This window comes from Gasterosteus aculeatus, chromosome 5 (assembly GCF_964276395.1).
Source record: "Gasterosteus aculeatus chromosome 5, fGasAcu3.hap1.1, whole genome shotgun sequence".
In the NCBI taxonomy this organism is placed as follows: Eukaryota; Metazoa; Chordata; class Actinopteri; order Perciformes; family Gasterosteidae; genus Gasterosteus; species Gasterosteus aculeatus.
In genome coordinates this window covers 2,764,393-2,777,828 of record NC_135692.1, presented here as the reverse complement: position 1 = coordinate 2,777,828, position 13,436 = coordinate 2,764,393, and positions in this window count along the sequence as shown.

Below are 13,436 nucleotides of genomic sequence, written 5' to 3'. Positions count from 1 at the left end.
TATAAATAAGATTTCTTACATTGAAACAAGAGTGTGTGGATGAAGTATTGAGTCCTTCCATTTTACTCATTTAGTGGCTGACTGGTTGCCATTCCCACCATGATTTCATTTATTATCTACAGCACTTTTAAAAAAAAATGTAACAGAAGTTGTGGACAATCTCAAATCTCAAGTAGTCGCCGAGTCTCAAGTCACTGTGTGCAAGCTAAACGTGACAAATCACAAAGTGAAGTCCCCCTCTTTAATCTTGGAATTAAATTTGCCAATGTAAACATTGTAAACATGACTTTGTGGTCTCAATCTACATTCTTCTTCAATACAGAATGATAATTATTTAGTAAACTGTAGGTATAATATAGACAAGGAGTATGAGATTGTCTACTGCGTTTTCAACAAAAATGTTCACCTGATGGTGAAAAACCACGATGGCCGTAGCTGAAAAGTGAAACTCAAGTGTTTATAACGGCAGTCTACAAACCAACAGGTCACAATGTCACATTATCCTCTTTCTATAAACCGTCTATTGTTTTGCCACTCGCAAAATATGGTTGACATCGGAAGAACCACAAATTCTCCTAAAGCATTAATCACTGTATTTTCCTGGACTGGGTTGATGTGCAATTATCTCAGAGCGTTAGTTGCTTGATGGTCGGCATTGGGTCAGGATGCTAAAAGTAGTTGACTTGCAGTACGTTGGAGGTTACAGAGGTGTGGAGATGTCGGTTGTGCACCGCTGCGTCTCCGGTGAATGCAGGCATCTTTCTCCCCGGTGTACTTTTGTGTTTTAAAGAATATACAATGGAACAAAAGTGTCTATAATACAAACTGACTGAAGTGATCACACATTCATTTATATGATTCGGTCTTTAGAAGAATGGCTGTAGTTTATGGTCCAATAACAGTTCGGGGGAAATGTAAACTAACGGTCGTGCAAAATTTAACCTGTTATTTTGAGTGCGCAGTGATGTGGAACGGGGGGCGCAAATCTCAGTATCGCAAAGCAGCAGTGTGGATGCACGGGGCAATAAAGTCTATGATAAATAAATAAACCAACCAACGACTTCCACACACAAAGACGTGACTCTAGGTCGTCTTCAACAAAACACGTTACTCCACCTGTTGTTCTGGAGGTGAATTGCTCTGCAACACACCCAGAACCATGAATTGAAACGAGTGCACTAATCGCCTATTTGTGTCATATCCCAATCTTTGAACGGTCTTTAACCCAGTTCCAAAAATGGTAACACTCTGCTTCTACTGAGTCTAGTTCATGTTGACATCCTCTATGCTCATGTACATTTGGGACTCTGTCATGCTTAACTTCGAGGGATCTTCAGCTGAAATCATGCCCTGTGGGGTTTAATGTTTATAAAGTGCAAAATGACTGTTCCTTTTCTGAAGAAATACTTTCACACTGCCAACATGTTCAAACAACGTTTTCTGATTGACAAAATCTTGGATTGCTGTGACTACAATGTCTGCACATATTGGCAGTGGGAAGTTGTAAATAGATGAACTGATCGTCAGGATCTCCAATGCCCCCGAGTTGGTTGACGAGAAGGATCGCAACACGTTGATCAATTAACGTCAAAAAGTTAACATTTATTTAGAAGAAAAAAAAGATTACATGAGCAATTCTCCGCAGATATAGCTGGCTCTAACTATTGCTTGCAAGCAGGAGGTCGAACACACAAGCACATATTACAGCGTTCTGTGTTAATGGCGTCGCCGAGCAGTAAAAACGCTGAGTTTTTATACACACACACACACTGAGATCATCCTCAGTGGCCGTTGCAAATCATAATTAATAGACAAAAAGTAGAAAAGCGGATATGAAAACTTTCGTACGAAATAAGATATGAACCAAGACCATGAACAGAATTCCATTTGATGGAGCATCTATGAGATGGAGCAGACCGCCCTCCCTTCTCAGGACACAGCTGCCAATTAAACGTGTTGTACCATCCTGCTCTTTGCACGTCAGGGTCAAATACAGACACTTGAGACACGGGTTTAGTGCAAGACAATGTTATAACATTTTACCATTACATGCATCTGACACAACCGAATGGATCTTATGTTTTTCTGACTTTTCAAGTACTTTTAAAATATGGCTTCTAATAAAGACTTTTGCTATTTAAACTATTTTGTTTCTTGAACAAGGGCCTACTGCATGAATTATATATTTGCATCATAATTGGGTCGACGATGGCGCATGGAGGGTCCGCTGGGAAGCGCAAGGATGACGGTTCGAACCCCGGCTCCCCCATGTCGAAGTGTCCCTGAGCAAGACATCAAACCCCTAATTGCTCCCCGGGCAAAAAAGTAAAAACCATGGGTTAAAGTGCAATGTAAGTTGCTTTGGATAAAAGTGTCTGCTAAATGACCTGTAATGTAATTTCCCTCCACCAGTGACGACAGCTGGTGTGTGGGTCTTGATGTAGAACAGTCATTAACATAGTATTTTATTTCAAAAAGTTCTTAAATGCATGAGCCAAATTTCAAATGAACTTTAAAAACAGTTAGTTCAAAGAAATATATGAAGAATCTGAATTTAGGGATACTTGTGTTGTGTTTTCTGTCACATGTCTTTTCTGTTTGAAACTTTAGTTTTTTTTAATAAAATAACAGCCAAATATAGAACATCAAGTTTTCTCAGACTTTAGCATTTATTTATCAGTAAATGCTCAGCTATTTCTTAAAACATTTCATACTTTTGAAAAAAAAAAAAGAAAATGGATGGAAAAACAATCACAAATATCATTTTTCCAGGGGTGTCATTTAAAAAACAAAACAATGACAACCTCAACATATATTGAAAATATCTCTTATCTCATTGGGCCTTTTAATAAATACCTTGCTTTTCAGTTGTTTGAAAGGGAGTAGACTCCCTTCTGATTTCCATTTCTACTCAAAAGGACTTGAAAAGATAGGAATATTTTAATACATAACATTATACTATAGTACAACGTTTCTGAAATTAAATCAAGTGATGATGTTATTGGTTTGAATTGAACTAAATTCTTACTTCTTTTCTTGTCCTTTCTGTGTCTCCATATTCAAGAAGTGCATTAAGCATTTTCTGATAAATCCGAACAAAGTCGTCCAGCCTTGTCAGTGTCCTCTGCAACCGAATATGTTTCAGGTCCCACTGATTTTTCTCCATTACGCCTTGTGTCCTGTTGTCTTGTGTGAAGTTCTGAAAAATCAAAGTATAAAAATGAAATGTTACAGCAAGGCCATTTACAATACAATGCCAAAATGAAAACGTATATGGGTTTGGCATGTAAGACATTACCTGTTTTATGGATTGACAAAGTTCAATGTATGCTGGGCCTGTCCCATGATGCCCTAAACAACATTAAAACATTGAAATAAGTGTACATTGATATTATTTATTAAGATTTTGCTTCCTCAGATCGCATAAATGATTTTACTAAACTTGAAAAACTTAGCTAGCATCACTCCAGACCACAGAAGGGCATGTGGGAGGAAGTATTTTGCCAAATTTGTTACAAATTTTGGTGCATGGTAAAAATTGTCTTCACCGGCAAGTGGCTTTCTAGAGGTGTGGTCGTGAAATCAAGCTGAAAAGAATATCAGAAATGTAGTAAATGTAAATGTCATCACTTATATGGTTGAAAACATAAATAAAACACTTGTTCCATAGGCTAGTAAAATGCAAATGTTAATTATTTTTTTTAGTCCTGACATTTTACATTCTGTTACCTCTTCATTAGAATATGCATCTTGTAGGCAGGAGGACAAATGGCTGTCTCCGGGACATGCAGCCTCATCTTGTAGGAAGGAGGACAAATGTCTGTGTCACGGTGTGGTTTTATTTCCTGTCTTATTTTGTAGTTTTCTGCTTCTTGTCTCCCTGGGTAACTTCACTTCCTACCTTGTCCTGTTGTCGTCTGTGATTGTCTGATCGTTTCCACCTGTGTCCAATCACCTACACCTCCATAGTGTATTTAAGCTGTGTGTCTCTTGTGTCACTGGTCGCATTGTCTTTTGTCACACATGTCCCTGTCAATCGCCCTGCCTGCTTCTCGTTCCTGCCTGCCTTTTTGCCCTTAGTTCCTGTGTGTCTTTGCCCGTTGGCCTTTTGCTTTTGCCCGTTTTGACTATTAAAGTCCTTTTTGTGTTCAAACTCTGCATTTGAGTCCTACCTCCCACGCAACCCCAGACAGTGTCTCTGGGACTTGTAGCCTCATCTTGTAGGCAGGGGGACAAATGGCTGTCTCTGGGACTTCAACATCATTTGTCATCCTAAAATCAAGGTACCATTTAAAAAAACAACAACACATAGACAAAGTTCATTGGAAACGAGTTCTATTTGTCAAAGACAATTACAAAAAGTACAATAAATATAGACACCATAATCAACAACATATACCATAAACTTCTTTTATTAATATCATTTATTTCTCAACAGGATCAAATATATATTTATCTTTCAATACAAACCGTCACTTTACTATAACATTGTTAAAAATGTTATAACATAAAACGTAAAAATAAGGCACCGCCAAACAAAACAATGTCAAATGGGGCGCCCTCTTGTAGTATTAAAGTAAATATACCGGATTTTCCGCACTCCAAGGCACACTTAAAAGCCTTTAATTTTCTCAAACGAAAGTGCGCCTTATATATGGATCAATTGGTTAATCGGTTGATCCATACTGGTTGTACACGGCGCTCAAGGCGCTCTGCCAAACATGCTAAAGCTCGGTCTACGACGGCGAGATGCTGAGCAGGCGCTCAACGCGTGAGATATGGAGCTTGTTTCAGGGCGCGTCAGAGAAACAAAGCTGTGAGTTTGGAAAGGCGACTGTGACCTACTTGGGTAAACCGGTGGGCGGAGGCCAAGTGCGACCCTTGGAGGCAAAGATCGCAGCTATCATGTCTTTTCCAGTACCCACCACTCGGCGGGAATTACGCCGATTCCTCGGAATGACTGGTTACTACAGAGGGTTCTGTAGGAACTTCTCTTCTGTTGCAGCCCCGATGACTGACTTGATCAGTCCATTGGTAAGATTTGTCTGGTCAGATAGGTGTCAAATCACTTTTGAATGCTGTAAAGCGCTATTATGTAATGCCCCGGTACTAAGTGCTCAGTGATTTCAATAAACCTTTTTCCATTGAAGTCGATGCGAGCTCTATTGGTGCTGGTGCAGCTCTAACTCAGATGCATCGCTGCATCGCATGCACAATCACAACCAACGACTAATGCGTTGGTCCTTGATTATCACCAATTACAACCTGGTGATCCACCACAAAAAGGGCACCGAAAATGTGTTCGCAGACGCTCTGTCCCGGGTGTAACCCTTGTGGGTTAGTGGTTGCTAAATTTTGTTTGACTCTTTAGGGGGGGGTGTTACGTACAGTGCTCTATGGGTATAGGTCTACAGATATGGTGTTGTTGGTTTGTGTTTTTGTCTCCCCCTTCTGTTTCCATTCTCTCACTTCACAGATATGCACACCTGGTTCCCCTCATCCAATCACCACACCTGTTCCAATCAACCATTCCCCTTTGTATAGTCAATGTTTGTTTTCATTGGGGGAGGCTCTTTTGTGTTGAGCTGGAGCACTGTCTTGTGTTAAAATTGAATTAGTAACAATCTACTGGTGTTTTTGTGATATCTTTTGGTTGTACGCACAGGGTCAATGAGGACAGGTAATATACTCCGGGGTTTACATATTGCATACACGTAGGTGTACCTGTTGTTGGTACCCTGGGCTAGAGTGAGCGCCACCCACTGTATTTTTGGGTGCAAGGCACCGGTCAATGGGAGTGGGGGGGTGTTTTCTTTGGTGCCACTGACAGTCCTTTTTTTTTTTTTTTGTCTTTGCCTTACTCCCATTCGATTGCGATGAACTACTTTAACATGTGATGTATTATGCTGTTCAAAGGATATGGACCAAAACCTAAAAGATGGCAAGCTTCTGTCCAACAGAGTCTATCTCCACCACCACAAGGGGTTTTATCCTGGGCTTAAGATGAAGTACGCCACCAACAACACATTGTTGGATGAAATTCGGGTATGCCAAAGACATTCACATGTTACCACATAACAAACATCAAAATTTGTTATTTTTTCACAATGTTTTATCAACTCTTACATAGTAAATAACTAGTATTTTTATGTTACATGTCAATAGTAAATTTATAAAATGCAATTAAAATAATATCCAAAGACAAAATTGCAACCACGGCTTCTACAAAAAGGTCTGTATTTTTGTGTAATAATAATAACAAACCTATGTTAAACGTGTTAGACTACAGAGATGATAGAGATTGGAGACCATGCTGCCTGCATCAGGAACAGAAGTTGAGCAGAAGATGTACCTGGAAGAAGTAATTCTGCCAGAGGTAGAAGTCATAGCATTCAACACAATGACTATACACATAATAAGCAATTGAGGGACAAAAGCATAACATTTCGTAATACTTACGAATAATTACGCTAATTGTCGTGCAGGTCGCCAACCATTCCAGAGAAGGATGTGGGAGACTGAGGAGATCGTCGCTGTAGAAAAGCACATGATGTGCTTCATCACTTAATGTCGTGTTTCTGCAAAAACTGACTGATAAGTGCCTTGAAATTGAAAAAGTAGCCCTAAAAAAACGAAATTGGTCAGCCCTAAAATGTTACATCAAGAATCGAATTACAGAAAAGTTTAAAGTCAGCATGGCTGTTTACACGTGTTTTCTGTGTCACATGTTTAAATGATATCCTTTAGGTAATGTTTAGTGTTGACTACCTCATGTCATTTACTTACTGTTCAGTTAGTGGCCTTCGTTGATAGCAAACTGCTGCTAGTCGTTTATGGTATGATAACATCATATCCTTCTGTACTTTGTTAGTGAAACAAATACTAAGTTTATTAGGTCTCTGTATCTTGTTTCATCTCCTCTCACCTAATCTGTAACTTAACCTTTTGTCATCTTCCGTTCCTAGCTTTCCACATTTAATGTAACATGTTCAATATCTCCTAATTTCTCATTTTATCTCAGCTCATCTAGCTCCTTGTTGCCATCTTTCATACTATCACCACTCATCTCCCCTTCTTATTTGTTTTCTATTGTCTGTCACTTCATTACCTTTAATTTCCCATCACCTCATCTAACCTCATTTTACGGGAGTAAAATTATCTCATCTAATCTAATTTCACCTGTTCTCCACTCTTAATTCATAATTACTCATTTGAGTCATCTCAGTTGATATTTTTATATTGTCAAAATTTCCTATTCCTCTGATTTAATTTTGTCATAATCTTTACTCCGTATTTGTTGACATTTGAAAAAGTATTCAATAAAAGTTTGAATGCAAAATGTATTCCGCTGCCTACATCTCTCTGTGGGAGCAGTAATGCTGACATTATGATCATCTTAATAACATCTTTCAGTGTATTTAATACTTGTTTCTTTTTATCTGGCAGCAAATGGTAACCCTATTGTTTGTCATACGTGACCTAAAATCTTTAATAATAGGATTTTATTGCTCGAGATGGATTTGCTGCATTATAGTTCTACAGCAATTACCTTGACAGTCAAAATTGTTAGTGGTTCCCTCAAAATAAGTTTAACCTGACTGTGTGTAAATTGGTTCTCAGAAATGAAGAAAAACTGGAAAGTGTGTATATATTGACCTCATAAATATCTAAATACCCCACAAGACCCCTGAAGTGAGAGCCTACTCAGGTCGGGGGACTAAACTTCGTCTGATTGATAATTTAAAGTGATATCGCTGTTAAGGTCCACTCAAAAATAATGCCTGATTTTTTACAGTGCTGTACAACCTTCAGACAGGGTGGGTTCCAGAAGTGGTGTTCTTGTCAGGAGGTCTTACAATACAATAAAGACAAGTGTGTGTGTGTGTGCGCGCGCAGTTGCCTCACATGGTGTATAGCAGGTGTGCCCAACAAGTCGCGGGCTGAGTAGCAGTCGATCACGAGAAATTTTGTGACACTCATGTGTTGTGTATAGACTACTCCTACTGTTGTGTAAAATACTGTGGCGAGCTTGGCCAGATGAATGAGACAGGAGACTTGAATTAGTTTCGCTGAGTTTCGGCAAGACCCCAGGAGATGATCGCTTAATTCAGGCGTTGAACACAGAACTTCACCCACAGCCATACTAAATTGGGTCATGGTGCCCACACTCTTACACATTAAACAGTAACATTTGGGCACAACAGAACCTAGAAAAACATACAGAAACTTAAACACTAGAACATAACAGATAGGGATTTAAATGCATCCAAAGATTGTCCCATAATGCAATGCGCCTACCAGCGCAGCCTAACGCAATCTGCCGCTCCGATCGCTACAATACCGTAGCGACTCTCAAAATGGAACTCGAGACATCAACTTGATTCTAATAGATTTATTTAGAAACAGGGAAACAGAGCTGCCGACTTTTCCAAAAACCTTGGCGTGAGACCAGCCGGGGGGGGGGTGCAGACGAACACCGACGACGCGCTTTCTGCTCCGCTGATGGGAGCACGTGTACGTATCCGCGCAGCGCGATACCGAGCGCGTTGTAAACGTGACCATGGGCAGGAAAGGGAACCGTACATTACATTAATTTTGTGTTCTGGCGCCCCTCCTTTTCAATGGTAGTCTCCCAATTTTTTGGGCTTGAGAAATCGGATGTTCATCAAAAAGGTATACATCAACAACCATGTTGATTAGTAATATTTGCAAACCTGAACACTTTTTTTTATCGCCCGAAGTTGGCTGGGATGGACTCCAGCCCCCCCGCGACCCTGTGTGCAGGATAAGCGGTTTGACAATGGATGGATGGATGGAACACTTTTTTTGGTTTCCTACAATGACTAAGTGGCATGACTTATTTTTTCACAGAGCTGCTACTTTGTTTCCTTAGGCTGTCAGTGGCATTGGAAGCAAGGCTGCTGCTCATGGACATGTGAGGAGGCGCAGAGCTGCATACTAAAAAGCCTAAACGCCTCTTTACCTGCAAACTAAGTCCAACTCTGTTCGGCATACAGTCAACAAGTGCACAAACCACTCAAGCAATACCATTACATATTTGCTGCTTACTGTTGCGTCAGCAGCAGCCTGACGTAAGAGAAAAAGAAAATGTAGCATGCCCGTCTTCTTCCCCCCCAAGCCGCTCCTTTTTTCTCTCACCGGTAGACTGCAAACCCAGATGTACACACAGTGTTGGGGCTACTTTTTGAGTTTTGTGTCATATTTTTGCCAATAATACTGTAGTGTAACACATTACTATGTCAAGCAGCACAATAATGGGTTCCTTCTTATTTTCATGAATAATTATCTTCACTTTTGCCCCTTTATAAAGAAACTATACAATATACATATTGTTGATCAAAACATTCACCCCCTTCCTAATCGTTGCTCTATGGCAGTCAGATTGACGGGCTCATCCATATAAAATGTGATGAAAAACAGACTATCTGGTGTGGTTTACGCGAGGACACAGCTAATCCATTTTTTTATTGTGATTTACTCTGACTGGACTGGGTTTGCTTTTAGGTCTTGTTATAGACAGAATCAAAATCAATCAAAAAGGTTTAATCTATTTGGATATATTTTGACGATACATCTCAGGAGAAGGTCCTACTCTACAAAACAGACCGAACACTAATTCCTCACAAAAGTATGAAGGCAAGCATCCTCCTCCCAAAAAACAATGCAAGTATTATGTTCAGGAATACTCTGCCGAAGGCCTCACGTCAAAACGGGGTCAAAACATCCTGATGACTGACATCTGGTTCAGACTAACGAGACGTTTTGAGCGCCGATCCGCCTTCGAGGAACAGAGATAGCCTGATGTCAATCATCTCAGACATTTGATTGACTTAGTTGAACCAGGTTTGGAACTTTTACTTGCAGAATGAATGGTACGAAACAAACAACAGGCAGAACAGGCACCAGAGGACTTCACAACTCTTGAAAAAGGCTAAAACCACCTCTAGCAATGTTTAAAAGGTCGTGGATGCGGTGTGGCCTACAGTATGATTCAGGCAGAACCTGATTCGCTTAGCAGACATCAGATCCTAGTCCTGCCGTCAGGTAGACCGGTAGTAAGGTAGTTTAGAGATACAGTATACATTAAGACCTGAACCAGAACCGAACTCGTGGAACTTTCCAGCACTGAACGGATTATATCGTGGGAACTGTACATATACCTACACTGGAAAGACAGAGTTCTTTCACAAGAATCATACAATTTCCCAACAATCTACTCTTCTTTTTTTATTTTACACTGTTTTATATTGTGATTGTTGCATGACCAATTGTGAAGCAATAAACTGGTAATTCGTTCAACTTGTTCTTTGTCTTAAGCCTACCTCTCCTTCAAATCTAGGTATATATTTAGTGCTTTTTCTAATACTAGTCCCAGACAAGTGCTACACACGCAAAGCAAAATGTTCTCATTCTGTAGAGTTGATAATCATTTGAAACCTCAGGGATGCAGTTTTTGCTTCCCATCATTCATCCCGTAGTGGGCGTCATTCAGTTGCTTATTCAATACCATGAAAGACAAAGAATCCAACATGCTGTCCAGATCCCCTGTAATGGGTTTCATATTGTTTCAAGGATTGTCTGCCAGAGGTATTGCAAAAATAACGCCACGCGACTTGACTGATGATGTCAAACAAACTACCATTCCTGGTTATATTTTCCACACTCATATGAATACAGCCTGTGCAATCTCCATTGCAACTTACATGAAATGCGTGCTTTTCATGCGTGACTTCGCCAAAAGCAACAATTTGCGGCTTTTTAATTGGCTCTGCTTTATCGAGCGCTGCCGTAGGAAGGCAAATTGCCAACACATAGTGTGGCTCATTTCAAATACAAAAATGTCAGTGGACTATAAGTGACCTGATAATCCCACCCTATTTATTCACTACGCAGAGAGTGGGGGACGATAGGAAGGAACCTGTGTCAGGACTGATAATAATAATTCATTACAACGCTCAGGTCTGAAGATGATATGAAAATGGCAGATACAACATCGTTCCTAAAGTGCATTTTATTGGAATGCAATTATAATGCACTGAAAGAGCAGCCGCTAGGATGAATATTACATTTTTTTTCTGACGCTTGGATTCAAAGCAGTTTCTTGGTTAGTAATTATTGCTTAAAGAGAGTGCTCAGACTAAAGGACACAGAGCTAAGGTACCTGCATGGCAGCTCCCACTATTGCTCTGGAATAGTATTTGGATGTGGCAATACACCAGGAGGTACCCAATAGGTTGATCACGCCAAGGCAGTGGCGGTAGATCACATGCCATCACAAAAAGATCTTGTTCCTGTTGTGCTAAAAAAAGGAAACTCTGGACGGACAGAAGACACCTTGGATGAAGAGTTAAAATCCAAAGTATTTAATAAAAGAAAGTGTGTTGTGCTAAAAAGAACATCTTAGCTGGTCACTGCAATTAACAGGGTAGCCCATTGACCACCCATAGTGACTGTCTGTTGCCTCCACCAGAGAACTCGAGAACAATGCATTTGAACCACAACTCACCAGAAGACCACTCCAAGGAAGGATGAGAGCAGAGCCTGAGACGCCAAGTTCCTGAAGGGAGGAAATAAGGATGGTTTACTGTGCCAAATGCAGCAGAAAAGTCCAGAAGGATGACGACAGAGGAGAGAGGCGGCTCTGACAGTGTGGCGTTGCTCTGAGACAGCAAGGAGAGCAGTCTCTGTGGAATGGCCTGCCTTGAAGCCTGACTGGTGGGGGTCAAGAAGGTTGTTATGGTGGAGATAACAGATAATGAATTGATACATTCAATTTGGAATGGAATAATTAAAAATAAATAAATGTAATACATTTTTCATAACGTAACAACTGATTAAATCGTGTAATATTTAAGATGATGAAGGGAAAAGCGCACATGCACATTTTCAAATTGTAATTCAATGGTATAGTCGGATAAATTATGAGTGTTTTTTCTCATCTTTTGCATCAAACATTTTGTTCGGTAAAATGTACTTTGAACAGTAAAAACATTTAATTTTTCGTACAAGAGTAGTTGGAGAGGTCCTTAACACATGTACATTGGTCTTTGTGGGGAATTATTCGGAAGAATGTTTTTATTGTAGCTCAAATATGGAGAAATGATCTTTTTTAACATATAGCTATTAGATCTCCAAATCTGTACACAAAAAATTAGGGCTGTCAACATTAATGTATTAATCTATACCATTAATGTGGCCTAGATTAATGCAACAAAATATTTTTACGTTTAACAATTAAACCGGAAGTTGACCGCGGAAACAAAACAGCCGCTAACTGCAGTTAGTTACATCAAGATGAAGAGAGCTTTTTGTATTGGAAGTAAAACAAACAGTGGTGCGACATACAGCAGATAACTGTGCAGAGGAATTACTCAACGTGTCAAACAGAGGGGGGGGTGGATAGCAAAGGGACCACTTAAAGCACTGCTATGTTAAGCTAGCTGCTATGCTACTTCCATCTCAACAGCTAACGTTACCAGTGTGCGTGGCACACAGTCTGCAGAGGACCGCCACTGTGTCCCTAAAAGGCCATGGTTTGAAAACGTCCTGGCTAAATGTGGGGAGATTGTTGGCACATCAAGCACAGCCGTTCAATTATGGCGAGTTAAGAGCAAAAGGACAGCAGGAAGAGTCGCTAGTTCAACATGTTCCACCAGGTGGAATTCTGTCTCCAAGATGATCAAATGTGTGTATTTTTTGTGTTAAAAATAACTAACAATTAAACAAGTGTCTAAAATACTCACGTTCTAAAGATTTAGTCTTTAGGATAAAAACAAACATTGTAACACCAACAACCTGCATTAATCGCCATTAATCGAGATCAATGAATTTCAAAACGTGCAATTAAATTTGTTAATTTGGTTTAATCTATTGACAGCCCCAGTAAAAATACTTCATATTCAGCATGGTAGTACCCAGAGAGGTACTTAACACACATGCACACATTGGTCTTTGTCTATTAAGACATGTTTTTGAACTTGATGGTTGTTGTTTTAGGTGAGATTTTAGCTTAGTTGGGTCTGTCTGTGTCCGCTCTGCGCTGCCTAAGCCCGCCCCCGCTTTCCACAGCAGCGTGATCAACTTAAGTGTTGGTGATGTTCATTTATACGTAAAATGAATATCGCGGCACCTAAAATGATTGCACTCAATATGAGACTGTGCGATATGTAATTTTATCCCATATTGCGACAGGCCTAGTTGTTCGAGTTTAAATGAGTGAAAGGACTGCCTTAAAATTCTACGTTAACTAATATAATTTGTTCTTTGAACTTGTGTTGACAAATGTCATCTCGATTTAATATTTCTTGGTGTATAAACCTGTGCCCTAGCACAGTTCATTTAGATGTGTTAATTGATTAAACTGCTTAGAATAGGATAGCTGCACGGGGACACTGATCACTGTCACATCCTGTCAC